The sequence below is a fragment of the Balaenoptera musculus genome, chromosome 4, assembly GCF_009873245.2.
Source record: "Balaenoptera musculus isolate JJ_BM4_2016_0621 chromosome 4, mBalMus1.pri.v3, whole genome shotgun sequence".
Classification (NCBI taxonomy): Eukaryota; Metazoa; Chordata; class Mammalia; order Artiodactyla; family Balaenopteridae; genus Balaenoptera; species Balaenoptera musculus.
In genome coordinates, this window is record NC_045788.1 from 124,457,747 (window position 1) to 124,478,993 (window position 21,247).

The 21,247-nt window shown below is 35.8% G+C and overlaps 1 pseudogene; it reads right to left on the bottom strand.

Moving 5' to 3' along the window:
- Positions 1–12,298: 12,298 nt before the first annotated feature.
- LOC118894062 lies at positions 12,299–20,865 on the bottom strand (annotated as a pseudogene).
- Between the last annotated feature and the right edge of the window lie 382 nt (positions 20,866–21,247).

Here is a 21,247-nt window from a genome sequence, read left to right on the forward strand (position 1 = left end):
GTATTTTATCTTCCTTTCACAGTGCTTTATAAAACACAATAAACATTCACCAAAGATGAAATGAATAAATGCAATTTCAATATTGCAATAAAAATAAAGATACAAGTACATGTAACTTTGGAGTATTTATTTCCAAAATGTGTGTATTTTCCTGTGCAAGACCATTATATTTCACAGCTCCAGGTATACAGTAGGTCAAATGTAGAAATCTACTCTTTAAAAGAGACATAATACTACCCTGGGAAAATAAATCACATCTTATCCATCTATGTAATTGAGGAAGAAAAGCACAACTTTCCTCTTGGAGGAAAATGAAGTCTTCAGGGGAAAATGTGCTTAAATAGACACAATTTAGGAAGCAATTTAAATCATACTGCATGTGGATTACATGGTAAAGAAGGATTGCTGATGGGATTCAAGGTCTCTTACCTTCAGGCCAGCTGTGCTCAGGTAAACTGAGCTTCTAGATAAGGGAAAGTGATGTCAGTAAGAAGTCTATAGGGAGGTTTAGTGGTCAAAGTGCCCCTGGAATTCACTGATAGTGTACTGGGCTTTAAAATGTAAGATCAAATTAAGAATGGACCCAAAGGCTGAATTGTTATATTCATAGTCTGTGCTAAGCTTGTACAGGGGACTGGGTGTTGGAAAGGTTGTAAATGAACAGGCACAGGTGGTGCAGCCCAGATGACCTAGAATATACAAGACTCTAGAACTCCAGGCTCTGGGACCAACAGGGAACTCATCATCACACAAAAGGAATAAACTACTCACTAATAAGTGCACCGTGCTTCTGCTTTTATGTTGATAAAAGAGGAAATTGGGAGTGCAAGTAAATGTCTTGACATGATGATCTCCTAAAAACAATTCTTTATGACATGTTAAAGGCCCTTACCTTCTAAATGCCATTCTGGTAGAACTTTAAGATTCTAAGACTTCATTAAGATATATCTGTGATATTTTCATCTGATTTTCCTATTATTTAATTGAATTCTATCATTACTTAATGTCTTTAAAATTCTGTTTCTTTTCAGTTTTGAAATATGGATTATCTCTTTTTTACTGAAACCATGGGATTTTTACAATCTAGATACTACTGCCCATACTCAGAAGTGGTTATTAAAAGTGAAACATACGTCAGAATTTTTCATGTAAAATGAAAGACAATGTATTTTCCGTTAAGATTTGGTTTATCTTTAATATTCTATAATACCTATAGTAGAAAGTCTAAAACGGATGAAGCCTGTTTCCCCAGTTAGAACTTTTTCATTGAGAAGAGTTAATGCACTATAAGAAAAATACAAATTTAATTTTTAGCTTTGTCTACCATGAATAATAGAACCAGCTGAGTTAAGTTCTATCTTTGCCCCAGGCATGCTGTGAATTTAAAATCTTTGCAGTTTCTCATTCCACTCTTCATGTCAAGAATGGGCTTGAGGTGTCATATGAATTTCAAAACTAGAAGAAATATCTAGTCTAGTACCCACTGCTTCAGCTTTATGCACATGAGGGATTTATCTGGGAAAATCTTACAAATAATTTTTATCTATCTGATATTTAAAATCCCACTGTTTAAGATAATAACACTAAGAATCTAAATAAACTTCACTACCATTGCTATCCATTATAGATACTAATATACACAAGTTGAGTTATCCATTGAGGAGAGTGGCAATACATCCATCTTTTGTATATTATATTAATTCTAGAAAATTATTTTAAGGTAAAATTTTAGGAAATTGTTATTCTGAGAATTGTACCCAAGATATCCTCAGAAGAAATATTTAATATTTAAATACAATGAAATTATGATTTTATTATACAGAATATCGCCAAAAATTGAGATATCAAAAATTTTAGATATTTCTAAAATCATAATACATAAATGGGCAGATAATAAGTATACAAAATAATAAATGCAGATTTAAACAAGAAAACTAATTGGATAATACTAATATCACCAGTAATTGAAAATATAAAAATTAAAATAACAAGGGATGACCATTTACTTGTCTTCTTATTTGTCTACTTTTTGTTTAGATTACCTTAGAAAAACATTTCATGCTTAGATAAGACGGGATAAAAATTATATACTGCTAGAAACAAATAGATCAACTCTTTTCTAGCAATACATCTAACATAATATCAATTGGATAAAGCAGGATATATTGCAGTTTCTCTACCAATATAATTCTACTAAAAATATGCATGCACACACACACACACACACACACACACGAGAGAAGATTAGAAATTCTAACAGAAGTAATAACATCAAGTGGTTACAGTAACTGTAGAATTATGGATAGTTTCTTTTGCATTATTTTCTATCTTCACTTTAATATGGTTATTTTTTTCACAATTAAAAATTACAACATATGGTGAAATATAGAAAATGCTTGTGATAAGATCTTGACTAAAATATGTATATTTTGTACAATTTTAAGTATGAAAACATATGAAAAATGAATGAAAAGTATTGTAAATAATATAAAGCTCTGAAATCAAGGATAATTTAATTCACTTTAATCTTGTTTGAAATTATCTATTAAACAAGAAATTACCATTGATGAACACATAATGTTCAGACTTTAAGATTTTTTGTCATGAATAAAAATTCAGTAACAATGATGCATCTTTTCTTTTCATGTAGTCATTGAAATTCTGTTGTATTTTAGCTTGTGTGTTTAAGAGCTATTTGACCCATTATTGACCTATTAATTGTCTTATTTTGACATATTTCATTACGTCACATGCTTTTGATTTGTGAAACATATAACAAGAAATTGTTCTTGCTATATATTTCTTTAGAGAAAGCTAATAATTTGCATTTAATATAGAATCTACTACATTTCGTAATACTGATTTACTAATATTTGAGATGGACTCAATGTTAAACTAAATGTTATCTGTTTTTACATAACTTTGAATAAACAGTATTATTTCAAATGCTAAATCCTTTAATGTTATAGAAACAATAGCAAATATTCTTTGTATGTTTACTACATGCTAGGGACTTTATAGTTATTTTCTTATTTAATACTCATAGTAGCTCTGTAAGGTAAATCTATTATTTATTCCATTTTTTTCTTAAATAAACTGAATTTCAAAGATGTTCAATACCTTGTCCAGGAGAGGACAGGAAATGCTTGAAGGACGTGGGGCTCAAATTCAAGTTTGATTCTGGAGAAAGAGATTTAATCGCTATGATCTATAGCAGGTACTAAACCTTCCTTTACCTTTTATCCTTGTTAGTTTGTCTCAATACTTGATACAAAAAAAGAAAAATTTAAGTATGTTCTGATTGGAGGTTGTACTTGTGGGGCAGTGTAAGGCAGCCTAACTAGAAACAGTTCATCTTATGTGATTGATTTAGAAAAGATATTTGGCTTTGTCTGGTCGGTCTTGAGTTGGAAGTGGGAACAAAAATGGGAACTTGAATGTCATCGACCCAATCCTGATCATATGAGCCCATTGCTGCAAAGACTGTGGTTTGGCTTCCTGGACTGCTTGCTGCAGAGGTTGTGGTTTGGTTTCCTGGGCTTCTAACGTGGCTCAGAGGTCAATTGTTACATGTGGTCTGTCCCTTGTGTCTTTGTATATTGAGAGAAATATACAACTAGACAAATATACAACTTGACAAAGTCAATGGTCATCTCTCTCTCCTCATCTTTCTTTTCTACCCTTCATCAACTTGAATTTCTCACTCTTTAGGAGTCTAGCACTGGGGGAGAGAGGACAGCAGAAAGGGAAGCATAGCCTTTACGAGACTAGTAGTGGCAGGCTCTGGTGTGGATGGTCGCTGGGTGTGGTGGATACCCAAAGCCAACTCTTTCTCTTACCAACCTTCTGATCCAAAGTGTGGAAACTGGACCAGAAGCATCAGCCTCACTTTGGAAATTGCTACAGCTTACTGATTCAGATCCTATATTTTAACAAGTTCTTCCAATGGTTTGTACATACAATAACATTTAGAAAGCACTGAGCTAGAATGTCTTTGTGAGTTTCTCCTAAGTTTTCTTACTGACAACATTCAATTCCAATTCTTATGAGGTTTATGGTGACCCTTCCACTGACTACGTTCTGTTTCTCTTCAGTCCCCGAGTTTCTGACCATTCGCTGTATTGCCAGGTCATTTCGCCACTTAGGCAATTCTCCTATTTGGAATGCCCTTGAGGACAGCTCCATCCAGCTTGGTTTAATCTACATAGTACAGAGAAAATGTGGACTTTTGCTTTCTTCTTAGTAAAGATGCTCTCTTTTTTTTCTCTCTCTCTCTCCGATTGGCTCTTTCAGACAGACTTAACCAGACTTCCTTGTACTAGACCTAAGCCAAAGAATACACATTGCCCACACTCCAGTGCCCACCCGCCTTAAACTCCTCTTCCTTAGCCCAAGGAAGAGGGCAACACTCTTCTTTTCTTTAATGTAGGTAGGAGGCAGCATGAGTGAGAGAGCACAGACCATTTCAACAACTCAGCAAAGGAACTCTATCCTTGGAGTACAAGATTTTAAAAGCTGGAGATGGGAAACGCCTACTAACATTGAAACAAACAGATGTACAATCTTTTAGCTTGACCTGAAAGGGGTAAAGCCTCTCATTTAGGATAAAGAGATGCTTGCAACCTATTGCACTGTTCTTCTCTTTGTGGATTTAAAAAACCAACAGAGGTAGCGGGACATCCTGTTACAGTCAGAGTGGTCAAGGCACAGTTATATTGCAGGGTAAGGAATTAAAGCTTCAGGACACAAATCAAGCAGAAATCTGATAACTTGGATGCCCAAGGGCAGGTGTGTTCTTCAAACTGTCCTTTAAGGCCTTGAGGGTTATGTTGTCTGTTTTTTTTCCCCATAAAATAGGGTGGAGATTGCTATTATTTAATAAAACATACAGAATGTTGGACATGAGAGAAATTTGGAAACCACTTTTGGCAATAACTATTTAGCTCAAGAAACTCCCAGTTGGTGTTTAGCTTTGGGTTTTAAGAAATGTAGGACACCACGAAATCTATCTGGATATAAATGTAACCCTTGTTTTGACATCAGATGCCCTAAATATCAAACCTCATTTTGAATAGTCTACAATTTCTTTTCTTTTCTTTATTTTTTGGGCAACCTTATGTTCCATTAAGTCTAAAATCTTTAACAAGTGGATGCTACTGTCTTCCTATGAGGAGGCTTGAGAAGGAGAGCAAAGAAGAGAATTATTCACATGCTGCAACAAAGTAGAACACTTAGAGAACTTTGTGTCATCCAGATCAGCTTTCAGGATTTGTGAGAAATAAGAACTCTCTGTAAGCCTTATGGCTTACTGTCCATGTGAACTGTTTTTTGTCCCAAGTGAAGACCAAAAGGTATTGAGTAGCTTCATCAACTAGAATGGTAAAGATTGTGCTGCATAAATCAATTACAGTAAAGAATTTACTTTTGTTAGGAATGGATGTTAGCAATATATTAGAGTTAGGGGAAACAGGGTGTTGAGAAATAACAGTGTATTGCTCTGATGTCATGGATAAACCTCTACCCTCAGCCCTTAGGTCTTCTCACTGATAAAACAGGAGTATTACCAAGACTGATGCAAGAGATAATGGGGCTTTGAAACTTGTAGTCTTCTTTTATGAGTTTTATGCCTTGACGGCCTTCTTTAGTTATAGGGTATTGATTAATTCTGGGAAGAGATTTTGAGGGGTAGATTCCCATTTGAATCTAATGGGAGGTGCACTGTGAATTTTGCCAACATCAGTTGGAGATTTTGCCCATAAGAAAGGTGGTAGCTGATTCAGTAGGCACTAATGATCTGTGTTTCCAGAATTAGCTCTAGTACCGTCAGAGACAGAACAAATAAAAGATGTCAAAGGTCATTTAATTCACTGGTCAGTTACTTTAATGACTACTGTCAAATTCTAGAATTATTTTCCTCTTTTGGGAGAAAGAAATTCCAGCATGACACTTCTCTAAAAAGTCTCGACCTAATGAATGGATTGTTGGGGATGAGGGAGAGGAACTAAGAAGAACAGGGTGGGTATCTCTCAATGCCCCTAAACTAAAGGGAATATGTTCAGAGACAGGAACCTCTTAAAGTTCATTAGAGATCTCCACTATTTGAACAGTTTCATTACTCCAAGGCAGGGACAGTTTTATTGTAGTGGGGTTGAGCACCAAGAGTGTGGCTCAGTGTCAGTTAGTACTGGAAGAGATTCATCCCCAATCTGGAGGACTGTTCCTCCAAGCCAGTTAAGAGGGAGGACTGGGAAGAGCCCCTGTGCTTCCTTGGAGCCCCATTATTGAGAATGAGGAGGATGTTAAAAGGACTGGTTAGAGGGCTGAAGGAGCCTAAAGTGCTTAAACTTGTAACAATCTCTTCTCCAATGTTCTAGCTGTTTGCAATAACAGCAGAAGCTAAAAGGGTTTTGGTTTTGTTTAGGAACCTTTATTTGCTGGAGTTGAAGATTAAGAATTTTGGCAGTCTTCCTCTTAGGTGACTCATCCAGAGTGTGAGAGAGCTGGTCTGCCAGAGTAACTAAATCTGGAGTAGACATAGTTTACTACCCCAGCCTGGTCCTTTTTACTAAAAGGGAAAGTTCCTGGTTCAGCTCACTAATAAACAGAGTTAAAAGCTCTTGGGTGAAATCAACATCTGAAGGAAGATCAGAATTTTCTTTAGAAAATAATCTGAAGTTGATTGTAATAGACATGAACAGATTCATCAGATTTTTGTTTGCAAGCCTGAAATTTATTCCAACAGAGCTAATCAACTAGAGCTAATCAATGAATTTGGTGAAGTAGCAGGATACAAAATTAATGCACAGAAATCTCATGCACTCCTATAGTAATGACAAAAAATCTGAATGAGAAATTAAGGAAACACTCCCACTTACCACTGCAACAAAAAGAATAAAATACCTAGGGATAAACCTACCTAAGGAGACAAAAGGCCTGTATACAGAAAACTATAAGACACCGATGAAAGAAATTAAAGATGATACAAACAGATGGAGAGATATACCATGTTCTTGGATTGCAAGAATCAACATTGGGAAAATGACTATCCCACCCAAAGCAATCTACAGATTCAATGCAATGCCTATCAAACTACCAATGGCATTTTTCTCAAAACTAGAACAAAAAACTGCACAATTTGTATGGAAACACCAAAGACCAGGAATAGTCAAAGTAATCTTGGGAAAGGAAAATGGAGCTGGAGGAATCAGGCTCCCTGACTTCAGACTGTACTACAAATCTACAGTAATCAAGACAGTATGGTACTGGCACAAAAATAGAAATATAGATCAATGGAACAGGATAGAAAGCCCAGAGATAAACCCACACCCATTTGGTCACCTTATCTTTGATAAAAGAGGCAAGAATATACAATGGAGAAAACACAGCCTCTTCAATAAGTGGTGCTGGGAAAATTGGACAGCTACATATAAAAGAATGAAATTAGAACACTCTCTAACACCATACACAAAAAATAAACTCAAAATGGATTAAAGACCTAAAGGTAAGGCCAGACACTATCAAACTCTTAGAGGAAAACATAGGCAGAAGACTCTATAACATAAACCACAGCAAGATCCTTTTTGACCCACCTCCTAGAGAAATGGAAATAAAAACAAAAATAAACAAATGGGATCTAATGAAACTTAAAAGATTTTGCACAGTAGAGGAAACCATAAACAAGGTGAAAAGACAACCCTCAGAATGGGAGAAAATGTTTGCAAATGAAGCAACTGACAAAGGATTAATCTCCAAAATATACAAGCAGCTCATCCAGCCCAATATCCAAAAAAAAACCAATCCAAAAATGGACGGAAGACCTAAATAGGCATTTCTCCAAAGAAATACAGATTGCCAACAAACACATGAAAGGATGCTCAGCATCATTAATCATTAGAAAAATGCCAATCAAAACTGCAATGAGGTATCCCCTCACACCGGTCAGAATGGCCATCATCAAAAAATCTATGAACAATAAATGCTGGAGAGGGTGTGGGGGAAAGGAAACCCTCTTGCACTGTTGTTGGGAATGTAAATTGATACAGCCACTATGGAGAACAGTATGGAGGTTCCCTAAAAAACCAAAAATTGAACTACCATATGACCCAGCAATACCACTACTGGGCGTATACCCTGAGAAAACCATAATTCAAAAAGAGACATGTACCACAATGTTCCTTGCAGCACTATTTACAATAGCCAGGACATGAAAGCAACCTAAGTATCCATCGACAGATGAATGGATAAAGAAGATATGGCACTTATATACAATGGAATATTACTCAGCCATAAAAAGAAATGAAATTGAATTATTTGTAGTGAGGTGGATGGACCTATAGTCTGTCATACAGAGTGAAGTAAATCATAAATAGAAAAACAAATACCTTATGCTAACATATATATATGGAATCCCAAAAAAGAAAAAAAAAAAAGGTTCTGATGAACCTCGGGACAGGACAGGAATAAAGATACAGACGTAGAGAATGGACTTGAGGACACGGAGAGAGGGAAGGGTAAGCTGGGACAAAGTGAAAGAGTGGCATGGACATATATACACTACCAAATGTAAAATAGATAGCTAGTGGGACACAGCTGTCTAGCACAAGGAGATCAGCTCAGTGTTTTGTGACCATCTACAGGGGCAGGATACGGAGGGTGGGAGAGGGACACAAGAGGGAGGGGATATGGGAATATATGTATGCATATAGCTGATTTACTTTGTTATACAGCAGAAACTAACACAACATTTAAAGCAATTATACTCCAATAAAGATGTTAAAAAGAAAAAAAAGAAAAAACAGGAAAAAAAGAAGAAAAGAAAAAAAAGAAGCATTGAGATTACATTAGACCCAGGACAAACCGCCCCCCCCCCCATTTTAAGGTCAGTTAATTTGCGATGTTAATTCCCTTTTTACTACATAATCTCATATATTCTCAGGTTCCAGGGATTAGGAGAAGGACATTTTTGGGGAGACTACTATCATGCCTACCACAAAAAGGTAGACAGAGAAAGTGTAGAAGAAAAGGGAAAAGTGTCCTGCTTTTTTAACAAGAGGCTCACATTTTTCTTTTTCACAGGGCACCACAAATTATCTACCCAATGCCAGAAAGGATCTAAGTAGATCTACACTCATTCTCTCTTTTGTGGTCCACAGAAACACTCATGCATCCTTTGCCTCCATAAATCCTGGCAGCATCCTCTTTCCTGCTCCATAGATACCTTGTCTTTCTCAGGCATGAGTCACACATTAGACTTCATCTCACTCAACTCAGGACCTCTGCATTCTCCCATGGAAATCTCTACAGGGAAAATTAGCCCGTAATTCACTGTTACCCACTTCGTTACCTTTTATATGTTTTTGAGGTATTTGTTTCCTGTGGTTACTGTAACAAATTACCAAACACTAGGTGGTCTAAAACAACAGAAATTTGTTCTCTCAAAGTTCTGGAGTCCAGAAGTCTGAATCCATATCATTGGGCTGAAATCAGGGCGTCAGCTGGGCTATGTTCCATACGGAGTCTCTAGGGGCAAATCCATTCTTTGAGTCTTCCAGCTTCTGGTGGCTGATGGCAGTTTTTCACTTATAACCACATCACTCCAATTTTCAAGGTCAGCATCTTTAAATCTCTCCCTGCTCCATTTTCACATGGCCTTTTCCTCTGTTAAATCTACCTTTGCCTCTTTCTTATAAGGATACATGTGATGGCGATAAGGAGCCACATAGATAATCTAAGATAATTTCCCCATCTCAAGGTCTATGACTTAATCTCCTCTATAAAGACTTTATCACATTAGATAGCATTCATAGATTGCAAATATTAAAACATGAATTTGTGGGGAGGGGCAATTTCCAATCTATCACAGTTGATTGGACTGAAGGGTTCAAGAATGGTGATCCAGGTTTCTCTAAATTGCTTCTGCAATTTCTACCTAAGGGGAAGTCTGTTTCTTCCTCACTCTGTTACCTAACAGATAACAGCTGTTATCTGTCTAGCAGAACCTCATTTAAAACAGAGGCTGCAAGAATTCCATTTAAACATCTTGCAAAAAATTAAATTCAACAAATAGGAGAGGTGGACTTTTTTAAACTAATCAATCATTATCACTCAGATATAAATGTGAAATGTTCTGAAAATAACCTGGATAATTATTTGAGGACATAGTCTCAAAAAGATAATTTTACTAATGAATAACTTCATTAACTGGAAAGATCAATGTCAAGATCAAGGTAGAAAAAGTGTATATGAATATTTAATGTGTTCAAAAATTCAAATGTACATAGCTTTATGACTTTGGGAAGTTTCTTGTCTTATCTAGACTCAGTTGTTTTCATCTGGAAATTAGATATATTAAATATTTTCACAATGATAGTGTGATGGTGCTAAATGAGGTAACATGTAGAAGCACTTTGGGAAATTTTAAATACTGAATAAATGTGAGCAATTTGAATTGTCATCCAATGGGCTACATATAAGGATATTTCTAGGGATTTCATTCTGCCATATACTAGTGGTTTATGACTTCAAGGTAGTTACAGGTCTAGTTGTAGAGAGATTGACATAGAGAACTAACCATAATATTGGAGAATAGAGAAGGGAACTTTCTTCGTTACCTAGGGCTGCTACAACACAATTCCATAGATTGGGTGGCTTAAATAAAAGACACTTATTTCTCATAGTTCTGGAAGCTGGGAAGTCCAAGATCCAGGTCCCAGCAGCTTTGATGTCTGGTGAGATCTCTCTCCTTGGCTTGTAGATGACTGCCTTCTTGCTATATGCTCACATGATAGAGACAGAGAGGGTTTTGATTTCTTCCTCATCTTATATGGGAACTAATCCTATCATGGGGACTCCATCCTCATGACCTCATGTAAACCTAGTTACCTCCTAAGAGTCTCACCTCCAGAAACGATCACATTGGGGACTAAACATGTGAATTTGTGGGAGATTTATCCCATAGCAGGAACCATCCACATATGTGCCAATACTTAGAGAAAATCTGATCACACTTGAATGATTAATTCTATCTTTTTTTTTTTTTTGCCAACATCTTTTTTCTTTTTTTCTTTGTGGACACCCGGAACAGCAGGCTGGGGAAGTCAGAGTGGAAGATAAGGAAATTGGTGGCCCAGAAGCAATGGCATACAGCACAATATTAAGATTTGCCAAGGGCACCAACTATGACCCTACTGAGAAGGGGCGCATGCTTCCTGAGACACTTCTTTGCAAACATTCTTGTAAGAGTTTGCTTCAAAACATGGAGAAATCAGGAAACATTATCTTGTCTCTATTCATATTTTAGAGATTTAATATTGAATTTAAAGTTCCTTCCCTTGATTGGCCTCAGTCTATCTAAATTCAATCCATATCTATATACATAAGATTGTGTGTATGTGTGTGGCCATTTTCCCCAAATTATCAAAAATTGTGTGGCACTCTTTTTCTAATACTTAACAGAATACAGAATCACTGTGGTGTTTCTAGGGGTTAAGCAATACGTTGGGGCCTGGGTAGTAATGCAGTTGGTTAGTTCGACAATTTGAGATAACTGCACCTGCCAACACCACTGTACATGTCACTCATTCTATCACTGTATTGTTATTGTCAGTACCTTGGCATCTTGACATTTCTTTTCCAAGCTATGCCACTTTTAGTTTTATTTTTCTGATTTCTTAAAAGGTACTGAAATTGTATTAGTTATGCATGAAAAATATAACCTTTAATTTTTGAATCTATGTAGGAAAACATAATTTATATTCTTCAGCTTAGAAGTATTTATAAAATATCATAGAAAAATAAAATAAACCTAGTAATGATTTAATATATGGCACTTAGATCAAAAATAAAAGACATTCACTGTACTATCATTTTTCTAAACAGTTTTTTAATACACAATTGTTAGGTATATCATTTTCTTTAATATTTAAAATTGCATGGTTTTTACCTCTACATTTTTGCGAGAAGCAATTGTGTATTGGTTCTTTCGAGACTCTGTAGGAAATTATTTCAAGTTAATTCACTAGGAAAGTACTGAACCAGCAAATCAGCATTACTAGAAATGGCTCCCCATCATCTGTACTGTAACAGGATGACAATAAGTGTTGGCTTTCTTCCCTGGTAGAGGACCCAACCCCATTTTACCAACCTGTCTGGAGTTCTTCCTTCTGTTTTCTACTTGTATCTACCATATTCTATAATGTATTTTATTTCATCATACTTACTAGCAATGGCTTCCATAACGATTTCTATCAGGAAGGCAGTAGAGCTTGAGAATATAAGCTTTGGCACTTTAAACATTGGTTCACATTTTAGCTCCATCACTTATTGGTTTGCAACCTTGTTCACCTGAACTCTGAATTTCAATTCCTTCATCTGTAAAATGGGAATAACAAGAATTTACTCATAGGAGTGTACAGGGATTAAAAGAGAAAGATGCAAAGCATGTGACCCACTAGTTGCCACATGGTAAAAACCTTATGCATTATCTGTTGTCTCCATTGTTGCTCCTATTATGACTACCATAAAATCAATGGTTATGAATTATATAGAAATACAGAATCTACATTTAGTTGTGCAAAGGTTCCATTTGAAACTGGAAGCTAATATACAGAAAGTTTTTTCTCCAACTCTGACAATTAATAAAAATAAACAGAAAATGAAAAAAAAAGTTATATCTGTGAATTAAATTATTTTCAAAAGCAGAAGCTATGTATGTTTATCTCAATGGAATTAATTATAGGAAATATGAACAAGCTTCTGAGTTAAGAACATCTTTAAAATGTTTTGCTTAAGGAAAATGATACTCTGTAAAAGTGCAAAGTCTATTCAATATAGTCTATAGTCCAGACTGTCCAATGCTGTGATTATATCATAATGAGTGGGCAAAAAAAGTAGTAGAATAATTATAAGTTTTCAGGATGGAAGTTTCTTTTCATCCCTGGAATATCTTTTGTATAAAAAATTAATTGTAATGTTGTTCAACTGAGTATGTCTATCCTTCCATTTAGGACACTCACAAATCACAATGTACTAGACCTGACCCCCTGGGTAAAATGAATTTGACCAAAATATTTCAATCTCAAGAATATGTATGGGCTATATTGAAAATCACTTTGTCACTTTAAGAATTTGGACTGCACTACCTTTGAAACAAGTATTGCATCTTGCTCATGGGAAAGGTATCATCATGGTAAATACTTAATTAGATATAGATATTATGAGATTTTTTCATCAGTGTAAGAATAAAAGTATTGAGTTTGAGTTCTCAAGACTTTGATTACAATCTATGGTTGTAAATCCAGTCTTGTTCATCAGAGATATCAGTTATTAAAATATACATTTTAGTTAAATGGGTATTTGAGTTTTTAAGAGAGAATCTATCTCAAACTTAAATAAAGACATTTAATAATTTTACCAAAAAGGCAATGAAAACAAATTCCTCCCAACAATGGCTTATTCATGTATATAAACACTGTTTAAAAAATGTTTTCATGGAATATGCTTTAGAAACTTCAACATTTTAGTTGACCTATAATCCTTTAAGAATATTACAAAGTGGCTATAAACCTATAAACCAATGAGAAGTTCTAAATTAATTTAATCTATAGAGTGAATATTAAGACATTTTAGGTCTTAATCCATCAGATAGTATTTTCATTATGGTCAATAATTCAGAATCTATTGCGGTAGTACAAGTACTCAAAGGAGAAAGTAATCCAAAAATTAGTTTTATTTTTGTTTTGTATTCCCATATTTATAGTGAACATGCTTGAACTTTTTTAGTGTTTATAGTAGCTCAAATTAAATAGTCAATTTTTTAAGGCTTAAGTTAGAACACTAGAAAACTATTTAGATTCTATTTTTCTTGCTCCCTGCCTCAACTGAGTAATTAAAAACATCACTTTGCAAATGGATGCAGAGTACATGCCAGAGTTAATCTGAAAATGCACTCTCTACATAAATTAGGAATGGTACATCCTAATTTCTCTGCAAATGTGTATCATATATGATAACAGTGGTGGGGGTGGGGGAAGAATAAAGGTTTTATAAACACATCAAAATTGTAGTTTGCTAGATGATTTCTGTGTGATTGAAATATTCTATAAGCAAGGGAATAAGTAGAAAAGTACAACTCCTATTATTTTGGAAGCCAACATTAGTAGTTTATAGTTAAAAGATTTCTAATGCTGCTGAGTTTTATATTGTCATCAAAATTCTTATCATATAGAAAATGCTGTAGATAATGTCCAGAAGATTAACAAAGATATTAAAGACTTCCCTAAAATTAATTGATTTGAAAAGGGATTAATATCCACAGAGGAGAAAGTCCATTATCTCTTATTTAAATTCTGTTTATTGGAAATAAAATTATTGGTATATTGCCATATGGTTCCTTAAAATCAATCATACCTACTATCAATTATTTGCCAAGTTTCACTGCCTAAATATATGAAAAATCCGGTTACACAGTGTTGGAGATGCCAAAACAAATTTGAGTTACAGTCCTAAGGGCCCAGAAACCCAATTTTGAATATTGTCTTACATTAAATTAGGTTCTGTTCACTACGATTTAAATTTTTAATTTCTCTCCCCAGTAGCCTAAACTTACTAGTTTGCCAAACATTCTTTGGTTTTCTTTACAGACAATTTATCTTAGATTTTTGTTAATTTGAATCATACTCCTGTTTAAATATAGTGCCTAAAGTGAACAAAAGACCACACTCATTTTATTTATTTTTACATTTTAATTTTTTGTTTATGGCATGATTTTTTTTTAATTTTTATTTTATATTGGAGTAGAGTTGATTTATAATGTATTAGTTTCAGGTGTACAGGAAAGTGATTCAGTTATACATATATCCATTCTTTTTCAGATTCTTTTCCCATATAGGTCATTACAGAATATTGAAGACCACACTCATTTTAATATTCAACAATAATAACAATATTAACCCATCTTAACCCACTTCTCTTTAGATTTAGCATAGTGACTTAAATGGGGTGTGAAGTTTTATTTATTTTTTAAACAAGCTTAATTTACTTTATTTTCCTTGTATTTAAAAAATGTGTGGTGGCCACAGCTGGAGCCTAGGTCCTCTATGTGGAAACTGTGGTGTGGGTCTTTACAAGATGGTCAGTGAATTCCTGATAGGGAGGCTTAGTGAACACAGTCTCTTTCCAGAGGATGGGATGAGATATCGGTAGGCCTTGGAGATGGCATGAAAGGCGGACTTGGTGAAGTTATCCATGGTGGCACTGCAGCCCCTGGATGAGATGTAGCAGTCATTGATACTAGCCATCAACTGCAACTTCTTGGGCAAAGGGGCTGAAACTATGACAGTTCCCCTGGGGGTGGGGAAGAGGTATACCAGCACAGAGCCACAGCAGTGGGTTACCTTGCAAGGGTCGGTGCAGGGCTTGTCAATCTCGTCCCCCCACTATCTTGTTGCACGGAGACTATGGCGACCTTGGCCCGAATAATGGCCCCATAAATTGCAATGGCTCCCTCCTTAGAGCACTTATCACCCAGAATGACATGTTGTTGTAATTCCCAATGGTGATAAATGCCTTGAACCTGGTCTGCTGGCCAGTGTAGATCTGCTTTTGCACAGGTATACTCTTCAGAATCTCCTCCTTCAAGAACACTTTCAGGAAAAAGTCAGTGATCTCAGATTCCTTGATGGGCAGGGAGAGGCGATAGATCTCCTCCAGGGACTAAATAAAAGATACCTGTGTAGATTTCATGGAAGGAATAAGTTTTTAAGCAGGAAAGAAAATTAATTCTATTCTTCCATTTATAAAAGTAGGATTTCTGAACCATATGTGTAGGAACTGCTATTTTTTGAAATGTCTTACAAGAGTAGCCCAGTGTTAAAACATTGGGAAAGTCAAACTGGTAATTAGAATCTTGTCACAGTAGTTGAACTTTCATACTGTTCTGAACACAGGGGCACGGAAAGCTTCAAATTTTATATTAATATGTTAGATCATAGAGTCTGTACAATCTCCAACATTTATTTATTTAAATTTAACCCTTTTGACAAGCATATACACGTGCACACATACATACATCACTTCAATAAAAACATACTGGAAAATGAGAAATGAGGAACTGGATAAGAAAATAAATTACTTATTTCAATAAATACAAGATGGAATATTTAGAAGTGAAGAATCAAGTGTATGGGTAATTGGATAAAAAGGGGTTCAGATGAGGTTCATGCTTGAGTTTGAATGAGTGGGAAATAGTGATATACCTATTAGAATTATTGGACCAAGGACATGAAAAAATATCTTCAGACTAATTATGATAAAGATATACTACTTCTTAGGCTCACACCAGTCATTCCAAAGATCATATGTAACGAGAGGTACAACCATTGGCCTATGTTCATTCTGAATAAAATGGTGGTATTTCTATTCAGCCAGTGAAGGGCTAGAGGGCCATTTTTGGATTAGGCAGAATATTGAGAGGAAGACAAAAGAACATACTTCATTTTATTAAAGTAACAAAATGTGATGAAGGCTGAGAAATCTTGAACCAAGATGTCCTCTTGCACCAGATGTCCCTGAATACAGAATTCTTTGCAGTAGAGTATTTCACTGAATATAGAAGTAAAATACCTAGTTTTCTCATGCAAGATTCTTGTTCCAGAAAAGAGTTCTGAACTAGCGAGATATTGATCACTTGGTCATCAGCAAATAATATGTTTTTCTATAAATTATCACCAGCTCAAACCTAGCCATAATTAGTTACGATTCTATTTGGAGGACGTCAGAATTTGACTAGATTGTGTCATTGCATATAGCTTTGTAGGTAGCCATGTTACACTGTCACAACTAAGAAACCAACAGTGATACATTATTATAAACTAAACTTTTCAATGTGCTTAGATTTCACCAGTTTTTCCATTAATTTCCCTTTTCTGTTCCAGAATTCTATCGAGGACACCACATTGCATTTATTCATTATGTCTCCTTAGCTTCCTCTGGTCTATGATGATTTCATAGGTTTTCTTCTTTTGATGACCTTGGTGGTTTTGAGTTCTGGTCAGGCATGTTGTCCTTCACTGGATTTGTCTGCTGTTTTTCTCATTATTAGACAGGGGTTAGGGGGTTTGGGGAAAGACTAGAGATGGAGTGCCCTTTTCATTACCTTGATCAGTAGACATGTGTCAACAACACAACACTATCAGTGATGTCAAACTGGGTCACTTGGTTAAGGTAGTGTTTGCCACGTTTCTCCATGGTAAAGTTATTATTTCTTTTTTCCTTTTGATATTCTCTTTTGTGGCACCAAGCTATTAAGTTCTGCCCACATTCAGGGTGGAAGATTAAGTTCTGCTTCCGGGAGGTGGATCATTTTTCTTTCTCTGTTTCTCTCTGTCCCTCTGTCTCTTTTTAGATTAGCTATAGATAGATAGATACTGATATAGATAAAATTATGTATATACATATATATGTTCATTTTTTAGGGTTGTCCTAACAAAGTACCACAGACTGGGTGGCTTAAACAACAGAAATGCATTTACTCACAGTTCTGGAGGCTGGAATTCCAAGGTCAAGGTGCTGGTGCTGGCAGGGTTGGTTTCCCCTGAGGCTGTCTCTCGCCTAGGTCTGCAGATAGCCACCTTCTTGCTGCCTCTTTACATGGTTGTTCCTCTGTGCCCCTGTGCCCCTGTGCCCCTGATATCTCTCTCTGTGTATCTTAATCTCTTTTTTTTTTTAAATAAAGTCAGATTGAATTAAGATCCACCCTAAAGGGCTCATTTTAATTTAATGAAATGTATTTGAATATCCCACCCCAAATTATGCCTCCTTGGCATATGAATTACGTGGAGATAAAGCCATTTGAGCACCTGCAGATGCAGCAAAAGTTATTTACCTCTCCCCAACTACTTAAAAATAAATTATAAATGTCTCCTTTTATAAAATAAATTTACATTTATAAGGAAAATTTCTATTTGTAAAGATATCTCTATACCAGGAAAATGGCTAGTCCCCATGTCATCTAAGAGACTCTAATATAAATTTCAAGACAACCTTTATTTACCATAGATTTCCTCCCCTCACCCTCCCATAATTTGCCTTCTCAGCCCAGAAGCCCAAAATTCCATTTCCCTTTGTTTAGACTAAAATATTATATAAGCTGGCTGCCTCCTTGAGTTATGTTTTACTTTGCATACTCCCATGAGAATCTGTATAGATAACATTGTTTTTCTTTTGTTAATCTTTTATCAGTTTGATTTGCTAGCCACAGACATTGGTTTTAAGAGGAGAGAGGAAGAGTTTTTTTTTTTTTTACCTCCCCTACTTTAGTCACCTCTTTAAGGCCTTATTTCTAAATACAGTCACATTCTGAGGTGCTGAAAGCTAGGATTTCAACATATGAATTATGGAGAGACACAATTCAGACCATAACACTATCTCTCTATCATGTAGAATTCTTCTGTAAGGAAAATATTTCCCTTCTCTATTTATTCAATCATTTTTTTTACACCATTATAGATTCAATAAGTAACTTACACCTTAAGTTATAATCCAGTACTACATTATTAATTTGTTGCTCAAATTTTTTAAGCTTGGGAACTCTTTCAGACTGTCTCCAGTAACTCTTTGAATGCCTTCATCCTTTAAAAAAATTTTTTTGAGCACTTCCTTATTTTGAGGTACTATATGAGGCTCCAAACTCATCTTGTATTTCCCTTGCTCCAGCCCTAGAATTAGCCATTTCTCCTAGGAGTCCTAGTTTCTTTCAGAGGAGAATATCACTTCTTATTCAGATTACACCTTCTTCTCCAGGAGGCCTTCCAGGAGTAACTGAAGTTCCCTGCTTCCGGACCCCCAGCATTTCCATTATAGTCCCTGCTGCTATATTTCTTAATAATCAAAAGTAATTTAAAACCACCTTGTTTGGTGGTTGTATATTTATTAGTTTATTGTCTGTGTTCCTCTAAGGAATAAAATGCATGAGAACAGAAACATTGTTTTGGTCTCCATTCAAACTGCAGTGCTCACAAGAGGACCTGTCTCATAATTAACACTCAAAAAATATTTTCATGAGAAGGAATTAATAATTTATTTAGAAGTTACCTCAGGTTCAATCTGGTTGCATTTATTCTATCATTCTTTCAAATTATTCCATAGGTCAAGATAGGCTAGGTCAAGCTGCAATAACTAGCGTTAGGATTTTAATGACTTAACAAAAGCTTTTTTGTTTGTTTGTTTGATGTAGGTTGTTTCAGTCATATGACTCCTTCATGTCAACTTGTGCTCCACAATTATCGAGTATGGAGAAAAATAAGGTATATCAGCTATGCTCATATTTCATTGACAAAGCAAATCACAAAATTCCAAAGGAGCATGAAAGGTTAAGCTGTCTGGAGAAAAGGCAACATGATTATTAACATCTAATACTAATGAACATAAATTTTACTGTTTATTTAATATTTGTGATTTCTTGGGGAAAGAAATGGTCTTAATTTTTTTTTTAATTTCTCCAATTGACCTTACATATAATAATCATTCAACTATCTCCCCTTTTTTTTTTTCTAACTTAATTTTAATTCTTATCATTTTTTCCCAGGTTTTGAAGCTGGTGTTCGCAACTAAAGGTAGAAATATGAACGCCTTCAAATAATGTCCCTAAAGACATATAGGATATATGAGTGGATTTGCTTAATCCACAGCAAAAATCATGGTTCTCAATAATATAATAAAAGTTAAGATAGTGAAGGAAACTTCTCATGTCTCAGTGAATGATAATATGGTGGAATGATAAGAGAACTACATGGTCAGTTTCCTGGTCATTAACATGTTTTTAGTGTTAGGATGTCCAAAGATATTATGTCAAGGAAAGGAAGGCTTTGTGATTAAAAAAAGTAGGAAAATTCAAGTTTAAACAAAGTAAATTAAAAATTAACATATTTATTAACTGTTGGACTTCTTCTATGAATTTTCTGAAAGATATTTAATATATGGTATCTGCTAAAGTATTTGAAGGCAGGTATAGTTTTGTTGATCTTGGCTGACCTTGGCCTGCAGCAGCTTGAAGCAGGTTTTCAGTTCCCAGCCAGAGACTGAAGTCAGGCCATGGCAGTGAGAGTGCTAAATCCTAGCCACTAGACCACCAGGAACCAGTGGCCACTGACGAGGCCCTGGCCCGTCAGCTGTGTAGAAATGAATTTCCACATAGAGACGGAAAAAAGTGAAACAAGTAAAGTGTTTATTAGAAGGAGAAAGGGTACATGTGGATAGACATATGGGTGGACTCAGAGAGAGAGTCGTGCCCTCATGGTACTTTGAATCATTTATATGGGTCATTTCTTCAGGGTTTCCTTTGGCCAATCATCTTGCTTTGCCTGGTTCTGAGTCTGTATTTGGTTTCTCTCAGGGTCCTCTCATGTATGCATGCACATCTCTTAGCCAAGATGGATTTCAACAAAGGGGCCTATGGGTAGTTGACATCACTTACTATGGGGTGACACCCCTTCCCTTTTTGAGCTCCAAGGAGCCTTTCTATGCATGTGTAGTCGGGAAGCTCTCCTTGACCCCAAGAATGAGAAATATGTGGTCTCTTATCTGGGCAGGGCTTAGCTCCTCCTCCTCTTCATCTTGGAGTTTCTGTCCACAGGGGACAAACTCCAGCTGTTCAGCCTGGGACCCATCTATCTCCTACCTCAGGATGAGTTACTGAATTGGTCACTGCAAAGGTTGACTAGCGTTAGATCTTACCTGTGACCTCTTGAAGAGCCTTATGGAATGCCTCTTAGAACTGGCTGCCTGGGGCATGGAAGCAGGAAGATTTATCCACCCAACATCTATTCCTAAGAGGGCAATGATGGCTCCAGGAGGGTTAATTACTTTCATGTCTGGGTTCACATATTTAAATGTTAGGTTGGTTTCTAACAAGGATGTCAATTTGTTAGGTTAGAAAAGTCCCTTGGGATGGAGAAGATTGGTTCAAGCTGGCAGAGTAGAAGGATGTGCGCTCACTCCCTCTTGTGAGAGCACCGGAATCACAACTAATTGCTGAACAATCATCAACAGGGAAACACTGGAACTCACCAGAAAAGATACTCTATATCCAAAGACAAAGGAAAAGCTGCAATGAGATGGTAGGAGGGGTGCAATCACAATAAAATCAAATCCCATAACCACTGGGTGGATGACTCACAAACTGGAGAACGATTATACCACAGAAGTCCACCGATTAGAGTGAAGGATCTGAGCCACAAGTCAGGCTTCCCAA